We start from the raw sequence: 15,697 nt of genomic DNA on the forward strand, positions 1-15,697 counted from the left end.
ACAGTGTGAGAGTATCTTGAAATCTGTAGTAATGCATCCAGAGTAACTGGAGGGAAAGTCACGTGGATAAAAAAAAAACTAAGTACAATTTTAAAATTAACAAATAAGACCTTGGAGATCTTGCTCGTATCTCAAATGCAGCACTAGGAATCTGTGCTTTTATTTGTAGCAAAGCTAATTATAAACAAACACATGAATACTTACGATATTTTACTGTATCTTATTTTGAGTCATAATTTAGCAGTGTGCTGCGCTGTATTTATCTCCCGGCAGTCTGCTGCCTATGCAATTCAGTTTAACTCAGGTGGCAAAGGTTGATGCTTTCATGTGCTAATGTTTTAAAACCTGACATCCGTTCAGCAGGAATGGTGAAAACGTTTAAAAAAAGTGAAGTAAGAATGGTGTGTGGCAACCCCATTATGGGGTTATCATGCATCAGGTTTCTCTAGACTTAATATGCTCTCCCACCCTGATATTTCATGCAGGTTAAAAAAAAAAAAATAAAGGAGTGCTCTGTTGAGGCTCCGATGATGCTTTTACTCAGCATAAAGTTGAAAGATGGTAATGAAATAACTAAATGCATGTGAGCATATCTCCTTGGTAACCTAAGTAAATGTACATAAGGCATTCAACCTAAAGATGTTAAGATACCTCTGAGCTGCAATGCTCAGTCCCCCTGTGGTCTCATTCTAGCAAACTATTTTTCCAGTATAGGTGGCAGGAGAAGAGGGGAAAAAGGAAAAGAAAAAAGTGAAGACAAGCAGGCCAGTGTTAACAGAGCAATATGTTTGGGTGCCTGATTTGACAGTTTGCAACTCATTTTGTCCTATATTCTGACAACTCTCCCTTCTTTCCTTTTTATTTTCCTTCAATCTTCTTTAGGACCATGTGAATTTTTTTTTTCTTTCTTTCCCAATTTCTTTGCCTGACTATCCACCAATATCTCTTTACTTCTCCACTTAGTTTTCTGTCCTATTCCCTCCCTTGTGAATCTTCCTAAGCCAGTGTCTTTAAATTACTAGTTCAAGCCTACAAAATCCTCATTACGTGACTGCTCTCTCCCCCCTGCAAAAACCCAGAACACATTGAATAAATGGCTGTGCCAAACCTAGTATTTCCCTTGTGCAAGAAGCAGTTTCAGGGGCACCAGCAGTCCTGCTAGAGACAGGACAGCAGTACTACAGCACAGCTAATTAAGTACCTTTTCCTTCAAATTCCATACGGACTCCCTTTTCACCATGGTTCTTAAGTAAGGCTCATCACTGCAGTTATCTTCTGGACTATGAACAATATTGAAGTGTAGCACATAATATTTATACAAAAGCACGTTACAAATTGATCCTGAGGGCGGGAACAGTAATTTTGCTGTCTACACAAACTATCTTTAAGTGCAGTTAAGAAATCATTTCACAGGCTCAAAGTATATAATAAAATGAAGGTAATAAGCATGACTGAGACACAGAGGGAACAAATTATCTTCTGGCAATATACCCTACAATTGTGACTGGATAAAACTGTTAATCTGCAGTTGAGCAGAAAATGCATAATCTGAAGGGATTTCTTCATTTAAAATTAAACAATCTGCTATCCTTCGATAAAACAGTAAGAACTTATACTATTACACGAATTACAGAAAACAGCACAACAGGACACAAGTCCAATAGAAAAAAAAAAAAAAAAAAAAAAGTTATTCAGTATCTCCAGCATTAGAAAGTTGCTTTAGTTGACTAGAAAAAATATAAGCTAATAGAACAGCCGGTATCATGAAGCTAGATTCCTCCTCTGCTCACGCATACCTTTCTGCTGATACATGAATCCAAAGCTTCTTTTCTATTGCTCCCTCCTGTCTTACTGGTACTAACCATCTAAGCTGTTACACTGAATTAATGTAAAAGCAGAAAAAGATTTCCTATGCAGCAGCTACTCAAACTTCACTTACAAATCATGGGTGCCTTTCCATTTGAAATTAAAAGATACTCCTTGCACAGACAAAGCATCTGAGATTTAACTATGCAGAGTAATCTTTCAGCACAATTATTACTAATCATTTCTTGTGATTCTGTTTTCCAAACGTGTTCTGACAAGAAAGTAAGTGGTGTAGGTCAGGTCTTAGAAGTGAAAGCCAAAAGTACAATTATAATTAAGAAACAGTTCCATACATTAATTAGAATTACTTTTCTATGCTTGTTTAAGTAGACAGCAACATAATTTATTTTGTGTTGAAGAAGGTGTCTGCACACAAGAGAAAAATACACTGTATCCCTGTTTCCAGCACAGAAATTGCAGGTACAGCCACTAAAACTGTCAATGGATCCATTTACAGTCCCACCGAGAACCCTTCCACAGAAACACCCCTCTGAAAGCAACGTGGATTTTTTTGGTTTTCCCCCAGACTAAATTGACCGGCTACTTGCAGATGTGGACGCTGCACTCCACAGGCAAAGTACAAACATCAAACTGGGCTGCTGCAGACTTCAGGCACTGTCTTCAGTGGAAGACAGCCACATCTTGCTGTGGGGAAAACAGGCCAGGCAATTAAATATGCATCAGCATTAAAGCTAAATGTACAGAAATAGCTTACAGACATCATTTTGACTTACCAGCTCTGCATGCATAGCCCATGTACATGTTTCATTTTTAACTACAAAGAGAAAAACTTTTGTGCAATATATTTTCTGTGACACTATCTTTTCTGTTGTATACATCATGGATTATTGGAGCAATAAAAAAATAATATGATGGCATCAGCAGAAACTGAACTTTTCTTTTTTTTTTTTACTAGAAACTTGTTCAAAATACAATGAACTTCACAGGTAATACTCAGCCTACTGTCCCATTAACATTAACCAAAAGTATCTTAAAAATTCCCTTCCTTGATGCTTAAGCCTTCAGTTTACAGCTCTGATCTTCTAACTATTTCTTTTTTCCCCCCTACTTTTGTCGTGGTTCAGCCCCAGTCAGCAACTAAACACCGCGCAGCCGCTCTCGCGCTCCCCCCACCCCTCTGGGATGGGGGAGAGAATTGGAAGAGCAAAAGTAAGACAGCTCACGGGTTGAGATAAGAACAGTTTAATAATTAAAATAAGATTACAATGATAATAATGATGATTATTATATTAATAACAATAATGATAATATAATAAAAAGGAAAAGGGGAAAAGGGAAAAAAAGGGCAAACACAAACGATACAACCGCTCACCACCCACCGACCGACCCTGCCTGTCCCCGAGCCACGATTGCTGCCTCCCTCCCCCGGCCAGCTCTTCCCAGGTAACATACTGGCCATGGCGTTACATGATATGGAATATCCCTTTGGCCAGGTTGAACCCACTCTCTTAGCTGTGCCCCCTCCCCTCCCGGCTTCTTGTGCACCCGGCAGAGCATGGGAAGCTGGAAAAGTCCTTGACTGGTACAAGCACTACCCAGCAACAGCCCAAAACATCTGTGTGTTATCTCAACGTTGTTTTCATGCTAAGTCCAAAGCACAGCACTATGCCAGCTGCAGTGAAGAAAATTAACTCTATCGCAGCTAAAACCATTCCTTCGTTAACTGACAAAATATAAAATGCCTGTGAGCCACTCTACCTCAGAGCAACACCCACAACAGACAAAAAAGCACAGAAACACTCAGCTAGAGCCATGCATCTAATGTTTACTTCCAACAGCAAAACGAGACTATCAGCATTCAACTTTTCATATGATCTAATATATAATGAATCTTTGGCACATCCATAGGTGCAAAAAGGAAAATCTTTTTTTCCTGCACTATGGCAGCACAAAATAGTCTGACAAACCCTTCAAACTGTCAGCAACTTCTTACAGAGAGATAAAGACAATGGATACCCCTACCAAGCCACCAACATCTGCTCAAAACCTGCAGTTCCTCTTTTCTTTTTCCAGCACTTACCCAAGCTAGCATACACTTGTACAAGTCTTTAAAGCACTGAACATTTAAGCATGTCACAATTCTATGATGTCTCATTTATATAACTAGTACTAACATATGGCCCACAATCAGTGTGGGAAATCTAAAATATTCTTTGGGAAGCTGTCAAACCTAAAGGGATATATTTTTCAATAAGTTAGAGGAATTAAATACGCAAATCCTGCTTACAATAAGGATAGCAAGGAAATGGCAATTCAGCCCAAAAGGCGTGCCGGCTCATTGTATCAAACACAGGGTTATTCTGCTCTGTATCTGTCAGTGCCCTTACAAATCAAAATATGCAATGACATGCAGAGAAGTTCCACGGCCACCACTTTCGCTGGTTTTTAGCTGTGCAGTAGAAAACCATACATTAGATAAAACCAAAACGTGCTGCAAAAATGCCAGCTATAGTTAATATGCTGGTCTGAAAATGGCCTTATAGTAGACTGTATTAGTTGATATCCTTTTCAAAACTTCAGCAGTCCCCTGGACAGGGACAACTCTGTAATATCTCCAGCAAGTAACACACCATGTGTTTAGGAGGGTCCACTTTAATGCAAGCTCACCCCAATCCTCTTTTTCAGAGATAAAAGCCCAACATCCCTAAAAATCTTTGGGCTAAGTTTTCATTCTTCTTCACTGGTTTCCAACTAGGAAAGCTGTATCTGATGCAAGCATGGCAGAACCGTGACCACTGGCAGTAGGCAGCCCCACCACAGGGAATGACCAGCTCCAGAAGACAGCAGAAGCAAACAAGGAGCGAATCAGAACTGCTGTCTACATATCAGCAATAGGTAATCTCACTACCCAAAGACAAGCCTTCAGGATCAACAGTTGCGCCTCTTACTTATTAATGAATTGTTAATTAATCAGTTGTAGAGATCTAGATGAAAGACCATGTAAAATGCGCAGAAGATGTTCCAGTGACAACAGTGAACTGAACACCAGGACAGTTTCCACAGCATCCAAGTGTTCACGGTTTCCCTGGGAAGTCTGACTGGCTTTCCCACAGACCAAAGGAACTAAAATAGACTGGCATGTGTGTAGCAGCAAAAATTCTTTGTAAAATAGACAGCCTGTATGTACAGCTAATAACTTGACTCTTTGGTACAGCATTTAGTAAGGAAAAAGAAAAATTTGAAAGCACTGATGGTCCCACATTAAGGAAATAATAGGCTCCAAAATTATTTGATCATCATTAGGTTTCAGAATAACCACCGAAATACGGAACCAGATATACATTTCTCAAAACAGTTGTTAGTAAAGTAAAATCTGTTCAGTAAAACCCTTTCTTAAAGGCAACTTCAGCAATATAAAAGCTCACTAATTTGTCTGAATAAAATCCTGCACCCTGTGGTTAAGAATCTGCCAAGCAAGCCAAATAAACTAAACAAGCAGAGCTGGCATTTGACATGTCACTTAAGAGTGAGCTGTGACAAGTTACTAATGATCTCAGTCAGAAAGCCACTAGTCGTATACTGTGAAAGGTATAAAGACATGAAGAAATCAGGAGATAAGGACCAAATGCTGAGCTGGGATAAACAGGCAAAACTGTTTTCAGTGAATGACGCTGCTCAGAGCAGCTCTAAACCTGTTTCTCCAAGTGTTCCGCACCTTTTATTGTTAGGTGGATTCATCCCTAACAACACTGTTGCCTAAAATGTGCTCTAGATGTGTGAACAGCAGTATGTTGACATAAAATTTGTTTTGAATCTTGGAGGGAGCCCCAAACGTGCAACATTTGCCTACAGTAAGAGCTTCACAAAGCTGGAAAACTGGCAGTTGTGAAAAGGAATTAGAAGTGTTAACAGGTATGGAAGAAAAACTTAACCACTGCACTCCATGTATGTCAAAAAAAGCATGCGGAGAGATTAGAGGGAGGAACCACTTGGCCTGAGCTGGTAGCTGCAGAGAGACAAGTTCGTGATGCCATCATCAGTGAGTTTCATAACAGGCATTTCAAGTGAATGGGAAAAAAAACCAAACCAGAAACAAACCAGCTAGAGATGAGGAAAAAAAAGATCCATACAATGCAAAGAGGTTTCATCCTTACAGCAGCAAAGTATATGGGCCCTTCCCTATTCTTTTAACTATATTCAAGTAACTAATTTTATTCAAATGCTCCTTGCAGCTTGCTAGCTGTTGAAAGCTCTGTCTGATCCATCTCTCACAAGTCTCAAAGGTGGAAGGAGGAATGTGTTAAGATGATGTCTTAACTTGTCCATATAACTCAAATTTTTCTAAAATGACTACCACTGTTTTTCTAAGTGCTATACAACAACCAAAGATGGAAGCTGGTTTGCCATGACAAGAAATGAAACCAACCAGAGGTGTTCATATTCACACTTAATTACTGAATAAATGAGAGCAATTGCATGGTAAGGTGATACAACTTGACATGGTTACTTTCAACCTTGCATTTTCCTGGTGCGTGCATGTCAAAGGTTTGCTCTTTCTTCCTCCTCAGCCCCTTCCCTCCCTCAGTTTCAGTTCTTGCCTTTCACTTCTCAGGTTGCATGGCATTAATCAGACTTATTAAAAGGAACAGTACAAGAGGAGGCAAACATACAAGGTATCATATTTTTGAAACCTATTCCAGTTTTATCAGGCATTCTTCCTAGTACGCATGCAAAGATTGCCTCTGCTTGAAGATGAGAGTTAATGGACAATTGGGAAGGCATGGTGAACAGAGGTCACAGAATTAAATATTATTTAAGAGCACAATATGCAGTGACACAAATTACATTTTTGCAGGGAAACTGTGATATTAGCCTCAGAGCAAATGAATGATGTGCATCCTTCCCACAGTTAAACTGTTCTTTAATAGAGACAAAGCATGAGAAAGGATGCAAAGACTTTTTTAAACACAAGGGAGATTACAACCTAAAACCTTAAGCCAAATTTTCACTCATATTAATAAGGTTACTTTGCATCACTGTAGTAAAAGAAAGGGGTCACTAAGACTTTTACACTGTCAAAACATCAAGAGTAGAACAGAACGCCTTTTATATGAACGAGAGAATCAGACTTAGCAAGATTCAAACCTAGGGAAAAGATATTATATACATTATTTCTATGGTATTATCTATTACTATATTATACAATGATATACATATTTTATTTAGGAGCAGGACGTTCAGATGTGTATAGCCAACAACTCTCCTGGTTCCTCCCCTGAACGATGAAGAGGAAACAATACTTTTTTCAGGTTTTGCTCTGTAATCTGAAGAGGATCAGAACTACCAGTAGCCATGGATGTTGATGCCTTAAGTAATTTAAGACAAACACATAAAATTAAATTCTTATGTTTTCAAATATAGCACTAAAAGCTAAAGGAGCTTATTCAGTTGAGTTTGCTTGCTGCTTCTGATATTAACAGCCTTTCAATTACTTTTATTCATCGTTATTTCCCAGTTAAAGAGCATTCCTATATTTGACATGCAAATCTCAAGGTGTTTTGGCATGACCCAGCCTACATGACAATCATTATTTAATTAGGTCTGTTACTGCTTATTTCAGAATGCAGGAGGTCACTCCTCCAATCATATACATCATGACACAAATTCTATCCATTTAGAGAAGCACAAACTATCTCAAAAAAATCTTAGATTTTAACTAAAAAATACTGATTACAAAAATAACAGTGTTCATTAATAATTATACAGGAATACTATAGGTAACTGTAGTCAAAATACAATAATTCAATGATACCAGTCAGCGTAATAGGAATGTAATTTTAACATTCAAAACAGCAACAACAAAAAGGGGATTTTTCCATGACAAACATTAATATTTAAATTCTCAGGAAATTTGGGGCATTCTTTGTTACTGAAAATAATTTCAATTCCTCATTTAGAGAAATGTACTTCACCCCTGCTGTGTTAAAGCCCTACAAACCTGATTTTACATTGATGACTTCAGGTATCTGGACAAGAAAGTAAAGCCAACTGAAAACTAGCATGAAAATAACCAAACGGTTTTTGCAGGCCAAAATCAAATTATTTTTTGTAATGTTTTCCATTTTCAATAATGTAAGTTATTATTAAAAGAAAGAAAAACATCTACGTGTATTTTATGCAACACAGTTTAAAATGAGCGGAAGCACATCACAGACGTAATGGAAGTAAAACAGCACGCGACACAAAAATATTTATGGACTCCTCAAATGTCAGCCATAGCCTGAACACCTCAAATCACCTTCCACTTTCTCATTACCTGCCCTGGCAGCACATGCGAAAAATAAGGAGAGCAGAAGCCACCCTTCACAGCAGCACTGTGATCCAGGAGATGCAGCAAGGCACGCAGAGATGATCTTTCAGACCATCCTCATGTCACTGTTTAGTTCTATAGCAATTTGGTCCTTTCCCAGAGCTCATGAGCACCACCGAAGAACACACAGACTAAATTACAGTCTTCTGATGTGGAATGATGTCTTACCATTACAAGTGATGTGACCCTTCCTAAAGGAATTCAGACACCACTGAGGCAATGGATTTGTAGCGGAAACAAAAATTGCTTCGGGACCATCAACAACTTCTTTGTTCTCTTTCTGTTTTCCCCTCCTTTGGCGAGTCTGATGGCTCACCTGCCTAATTTATAAGTTTCTAAAGCTTTCCTAAGCAAGACTCCGATCCTCAGAAGGTCCTGTTCCATGTCAGCCTGATGCAAGACTGCATCGCATTTTGTCTTGGCTCTCTCTGTGGGAAGCCATGGGCTGAAGAGCATCGCCCTGTGATTGCACGGGGTACAAGGCTGGACCATGACCTTCACCCAGGACCGCAGCGCTCACCTGGCACAACTAGCTTTTTAGATAAGCATTTTACTCCCCTTCGTCCCCCATGCATTGTGCTGTAGTCAAAGAAGTTGTATTAAGGAGACTGACTTTTTATGCTTATAGTACTCTATCATGAAAAATCACTTTAGTATGGCTACAACCGGCAGAACACTTAAACACAGGCTTAGCTAAGTGCTTGATTAGTTCTGTTAAAACCAGTAAGGAATGCATGAGCTTAAAATTAATTTCATGTGTAAATGCTCTGGAACTGGACCTATATCCCTGCTGTAACATCACCCCTACAATTTAATTTTCTTCCAGTTCATCAGGCAGTTCCTGTTTCTGGCATAATATACTCAATTCTTTCACCAAACAGCGTAAGTAGTTACAGCATCTTCCACTGACGTTTCCTCAAAAAAGAAGGAAAAAGCACCCTCACAAACTGCTTCCTCCCCCTCCCCCCAGCATTTTTATGTTTAAGAAAAATTTAAGTTGGTGAAGGGGAAATCCTGAGCAATGTGCCTGAGTTTCTTCAAAATAAAATTATATGCCAATAAAAACCAGTTATTTAAAATTAATTTCTGTCTATTCACAAACAGCAGTATTTTGAAACAGCATTAAATACATTGAGCTTTAACAATTTTGTAGGGAAAAAATGCTTATTACAATTCAAAGATAAAACAGAATCTCACAGATACGCTACAGCACTTTCAGTAAATGCACAGTAAGCAAAAGACATTTTAATCCCTACATACAGTGTGTAAAATGAGGTAGGAATTATTGCACTTACCAGGAAGATCTGTCAAATACCAACCGCGCGCGTACACACACACACACACACCCCCCCACACACACACCCCCTGCTATATTTACACTCACTGTGAAGCCCAGCCCTCGCTACTCTTTCTGCTTGGCAGCTGGAGGGGCAGGTCAGAGCGACAGACGCTGGAAAACTACCCGGCCAAAGCATCTGAGGCCTGAGTCTGTAAGGAACCAGCCCAGCACACTGCCTTTCACAGCATTACTGGCCCATCTAATCAGAACTGAACTTCACGAGTCTCACTGAATGCAACGGTACAAAACAATATCCCTTGGTAATACAATGACCGAAGAAGTAAGATTATTTATCATTGTGCTTTGCGAAAGGAACTTCTTTGGAAGCAGCAGGAGGCTTTCCATATAAAAAAATCTTCCTTGATTGGCTCTTTGATATTAACAAAAGCCTCTATTCTATCCTCAGTGTGAGCACATGGTGTCTCTTAATGCTAAAAGAAGTGACGCATGAACATGGGAGAATTTTCACCATAATCTCTTGCGATACCATCCTTCAGTTTCCACAGCTCTCCACCTACGGTCACATTCTGAAGGGAGAAATACCTGACGTATTTAGAAGTTAACAGCAGCCGCCGTCCCTGAAGGACGAAAGTTCACAGAGCAGGCTGCTCCCAGGACCTGGGTCCGGCCAAATCCTCGCTGCAGTTAAGTCACATTCTGTATGTATTCATGAACACGTGGACAGGAAACACAAGTCTACAACTGGCGTCAGTCTTGGATTTCATACAGGAGTTGAAGGCCCAGCTTTTGCACTGAATAACCAGAAGAACTAGGTATCAGCTAATTTCTACTTATTTTCAAGATGAAAGTGGTGCATGTGTTAAAGGCAGGCTGGCTGCACAGCCATTAGTTTCACCTTGTATAAACATGAGATCCTCCAACACATAAAAAGCTACAACCCCACTACACTCATGAAAAGCTACAAAGGAATAGAGGGGAACATTCTGTTAAGGGAAGACATACACCTCCACTTCCATCCTGCACAAATTTCCACATCAGCCTTAGTGCAATCATTTGTTTATGACTGCACTGCTTTTTCCTCATGAAAAAAGAAAAATCAACATTCTTCTCCACAAGGATTGCATTTTCCAAATCAAGGGAGTTGTGGCTGAAATGCTGATTACCCAGAAGAAACCCTAACAAAAGCAAATGTCATAAACTATAACTATACATTACACAATATATGCGGTTTCACTGCCAATGCAGCCCTAGCCAGGAGAACCGCAATGTCTTTTGAGTCCCATTATGTATGGGAAAAATAAGAATATTTATGAATGGGCAGTAGCTGTTTGTGCTCATTGCCCTCAGAGAAGCATATATATTCATAACAGCTAGTGGACTTGAATAAGTTCAGCACGTTTACTTTGTTTCAGAACAATACACAAGCTACACCACAGTCCAGGATTTAAGGCTCCTCCAGTTTTCATGGGAAAGAAAAAAAAATATACATCTGTAATCAGCTAATAGGTGAATACACCCAAGTACATGCTCCATCCTGGAATATACTCTTAACAACTGTGTAGTGAATCCTTGATTAAATACACTATTTGGTATGACTCAAAATCTGCTTTTCTTGAAGGTGTTTTCATGAATATGCTCTCAATCAGATAAAATTAGATAAATACATTATCACTAGATATTTATCAGCAACTTCCTTTCTGCAGAAATATCTCCTCTCCTGCAAATAAGGAATCAAGAAAAAACTTGTATTTTATTTTTTCGGGCCATTTCTTCCCTTTTGAATTACTAGAAGCTTGAGACTTTGGTATTCACAGAATTACATACTTTCTCCTGCACTGGAGATGCATAAAAATGTAAGAATTCTGAAAAAAAAACCCACAAAACCAACAATCAAAATGGACAGTCAGACTAAGGATATCTGTGGTCTGTTTCATGTAACCTCTGGCCCATCTGTGACTAGCACCACAGAGAAGAAAGGTGTATTGTACTGCACAAGTACAGAATAACCTACCCATAGTAAACTTGCTTTTTTTTCCTATAACTATGGGGAAACACTGGGGAAAAAGGGGTGTTGATCCTAACTTCTGTTAATGCACAAATTCTAATAACCCATGTAAATGGCAGTTTTTCCCTTTTTGAATTCATGCATTTAGACTGAAATCTGTTTCACCACTAGTTCCTGAAGTTCATTATGTATTGTTTAAAAAAAAAAGTTTCAGTTATCTCCATTTACTGCCTTTCAATGTAGTTCTTTGTTCTTACAGTAAGTTAAAGTGCATTATTTATTTATACACACATCCCCCACTGACTGCTCATCCTCTAACCTAGGCTGGTTCTCTTTCAGTACCTCATCACAAGGAATTCCTTCCAATGCCACAAATCACTTCTGCCCATCCCACAGTCCTTCTTTATTTTATTTTATTATTTTCTTAAGAGTGATGCAGAACAAAACACAGCATTCCTATTATAAAGCATCATGATGTAAACCAGTGGTAACTACTAATGAGGAATTACTGCCATTCTGTTTTATAATTTTTTTTGTTATTTTTTTCCCTTTTTTTAAGAGCCAAATAAAACCCTACCTTGGTAGCTGTTTTCCTGCAGTAAATGTAGTTACTTCAATATTCAGCAACATGCAATCAGGTCAAATTACATACTCAGAAGATTTTACTTGGATTTGTCAGCTGCAAAATTTCATCTGCCATCACAGCGCCTATTACTTAAGCTTTGCTAGGTACTCCCTAAAGTTCTTCAGCCTTCCTCTAATTCATCTTCTACCACCCACAACTTCTACCATCTCTTTACTCATCTTTTGGGATCACTACACAACAGTATCATTAACAGCATTCACCCTGCTACTCATACTTCCAAATCTCCACATTAATCTTCTATGATGACCAAGTTGCCACGTGTCCAAGTGACTCTGAGCACGGACACACACCCTAGAAGACAGTATAGCCCTGCATTACACTACACCACAACTCCTGTGGAAGGAACGATTCCAGTAAGTTTCCTTAATGCTCCTCCATTTGATATTCTTAAATGTTTCTTATAGGACGGCAGTTTGGGATGAGAACTTTTTGAAAGTCTAGGCAAGAAGAAAAACCAAAAACAAACCCAAAAACCAGTAATGTCTTCTAAGACAAAATAATAGTCTCGTTTAGTTTCAGTTGTACCTGTTCACCTTCTTTAGTTGTACCTGTACCTTCATGGGACCTAGCTGTAGAAACACTCAAAACAAAACAAAATCTATTACAGTCTATCATCTTGTGTACCTTTGACTCTTCTTCCTAGAAAGATCCTACTCTGAACAGAGAAAAGGGCCATAGAAATCTCGTGACCCAACAAACCCTTTAATAGCAAGAGATTTTATACAAAAGACAGCAGAGTATTACAACAGGCAGCAATATAACCAAGAAAAGGAGAGGTTATGCTTTGATGTGAATTGTCCAATTCTCACAATATTTCACTGAGCATATCTGGCTGCTGCTACCGCCAACAAGTGATAGATTTTCTTTCTTCTCAGTCCTTAGTTGGGCAATCCAAACGTAGGGCAACAATCCAGCATGAAATACTACATACTAGTGAAATTCACTCCTATTGCTGAAAAAGCATTTCTCCCAAAAGGCACTCTTCTAACCTCAAAAGCCTGCAAACAGTAATGCTTCTAAAAGCTCACATGCATCCCACACAAAACCTGTATCCCTTTAAATGTCAGCTCACAAATGTACCTAAGATGTATAAAGAAAGCACTTCCATTTCTGGGATTTTAAGTTCTTCGGTACACTAGGTTGCAGTCATCCTTCAGTAAGAAATGGCTCCAATGGGTCAGACACAATTTTCAGCAGCAAGTGCTACACTTAGACTCCATCCTCACTGCTTTTTCAGTCCCCTTTTGAAAGGGGGAATTTCTTCCATGTTTTTAAAAACAGTTTGTCCTTGTTTATTTCAGCTATTGTGTCTCCATCTAAAATCATCAGAATCAATGACTCCAAAACACTCCTATAGGAATTTTTTTTTTTTTTTTTTGAAGCACAGTATCAGATGGTCATTTCTATCTTAAGAAACAGCTTTCTAAAGCAAAACCAGCATTGATCTCCATAGTGGTAAACACAGCATCTGAATACATTCAGGGAAGCAATACATTTCACCTTCCTAGCACTTATCAGCAAAAGCTTTAAAGTGTCAGAACAAGAGCAGGTAACAAACCACAAACATTACTGAAACTGGGAAGCAAAGCAGTCCAGTAACTTAAGATGCAGACCATGCCATCGTAAGATGCTTATGAGAAGTAATTCTGAACTGAATATTTTAGAAAAAAAATAGTAAGTTATTTCTTTTCTAGACTGGATCAGAATAGTAAACACTGGATGTAGAAGTGAGATGGACTGCAGGCATGTAGTTTCTTCATTGGACTACCAGCTCACAGCTGTTCCTTCAGACTTCATTTAATGAATTGACAACTCTCTGCCAATTTCATAGTCTGCAGATTTTGTGGCACTGCTACAACTTAACCTTCGCATCTTTCACTTAAAAATCAAGCAAGTTTGAGCCCTGTGACTGCAAAGTAAAAAACTTGAAAAATGCAGGATCCTTATGAACTCAGATAATCAGAAAATGAATAAATGCACCCTTTTAATTTAATCTCAACCTAAAACATTTTGGAGGCCAAAGAACCGTATTTTTAATTGGCTGGAGAGTGAAAAGATGATTCATAGATAATTGAGAACAGGGAGGCCTTTTTGCATTTGACTCTTGAACATGGTTGTTTATATTTCTGCAGAAAAATAACAGTCTGTTTTTCCTGTTATCTACTTAATACAAAATGTAAATTATCTAAGCACATATGAATCTTCTGAAAGATGGACCTTAACCAAAAGCCTCTGTAAGCCTGCTTAATAACAGTAGGTAACAAATTGCTCATGAGGATGTGGATCAGGCTTTCCAGCTGCTCTCCCATGGGTCTGACGTTGTTCAGGACAGAGATACTGAGCCTTTACAGCCTGTTTTGTGAGGACCTACTGTAATATGGTTCTGATCAGATGGAGACAAGCAAACAGTTCACTTTTCTTCGTTACTAACACAGGTTAAAAAGAATTGTCCTCAAGTCCTCTGAAGAGCATACAATGTGGTACTGAACAGACCATTTCATTCTTCATTACTCAAAGACATTTCAACATGACCCCGTTCCTGTTCACAGAAGGCCTCAAATACATGCACATTCAGCTGAGGCTTTGGTCTAATCATCAAGCACACACATAAGTACCGCCACTGAATATATGCTTTCTGAACAGGGCTTTGGTCACTTCATACATGGGAGATGCAGAGCCCCTGCTGAGAACAGAAAAGTACATACGCTACAGGAATGATGAGGTAATGAAGATGCCGAAACGTTACAGAAATACCACAAGCAGAGTTCACATCCTGAGGCAGGAGATGGTCAGTGTACTAGCACGGCTTCTCCTACATACAATCAGCGAGTTGGGCTTCTTGGGACACCTCCAAGTAAAACCATGATCTGTACAGCCAAGCTCTTTGCTTGGCAGAGGTCTCACTCCTGTGCAAGCAACATCAACCACAGAAAACAAGAACTGGCAGTAAATTGGACTAATTAAACTGATCGCATTTTCAACCATCCTGGCCACAATTTCCCAGGTAACAAAAATGGAAATCTGTTAGCATTTTTTTTTTTTCACATTTAAAAACCAGAACACTCCCACCCCTCCAACTGTCAGTTTTCAGCTGAACCCTAATATTACACGTGAACTCCCTACCACAATGAAACGTCCTGGCAGCATACTGCAGGCTCCTTTAATGAAACAAACAACCTGAAAGATGCAGCATTTCCAAATAAGTTTTCCATTAAAAACATAAAAAAAGCTGATTCCACCTGCATGGAGTCAGCTACACTAATCCAAACTAAAGAAACTGCTAAAAACTAACAAGATCTATAGTCCTATAGAGCAGGTTAAGGGAGAAGGGCAAAGTGAAAAAGCAACCACTAACATGTTTGCAAAAAATACAGTATGGATCATACTGGTCAGCAACAAAAGTTTCACCAAAAGTGAAAGATGTAATTTTAAAAGAAGAGTGTGCATTACATTTGCAAAGGTGTTTTTTATCCCAAAGTAAGAAAAAAACCCAAAACATTTTGATAGGGCTAATGTGATCCAAAACTTGAGGATTTTTCTATCTCATGT

The 15,697-nt window shown here is 38.9% G+C and overlaps 1 protein-coding gene across 3 annotated transcripts in view; it reads right to left on the bottom strand.

Annotated features, from left to right (window-relative positions):
• The window catches only part of RARB (retinoic acid receptor beta), a 337,858-nt gene that overhangs the window by 300,109 nt on the left and 22,052 nt on the right, over positions 1-15,697 (bottom strand). The window lies entirely within an intron of this gene.

The sequence above is a fragment of the Phalacrocorax carbo genome, chromosome 2 (genome assembly GCF_963921805.1).
Source record: "Phalacrocorax carbo chromosome 2, bPhaCar2.1, whole genome shotgun sequence".
NCBI lineage: Eukaryota > Metazoa > Chordata > Aves > Suliformes > Phalacrocoracidae > Phalacrocorax > Phalacrocorax carbo.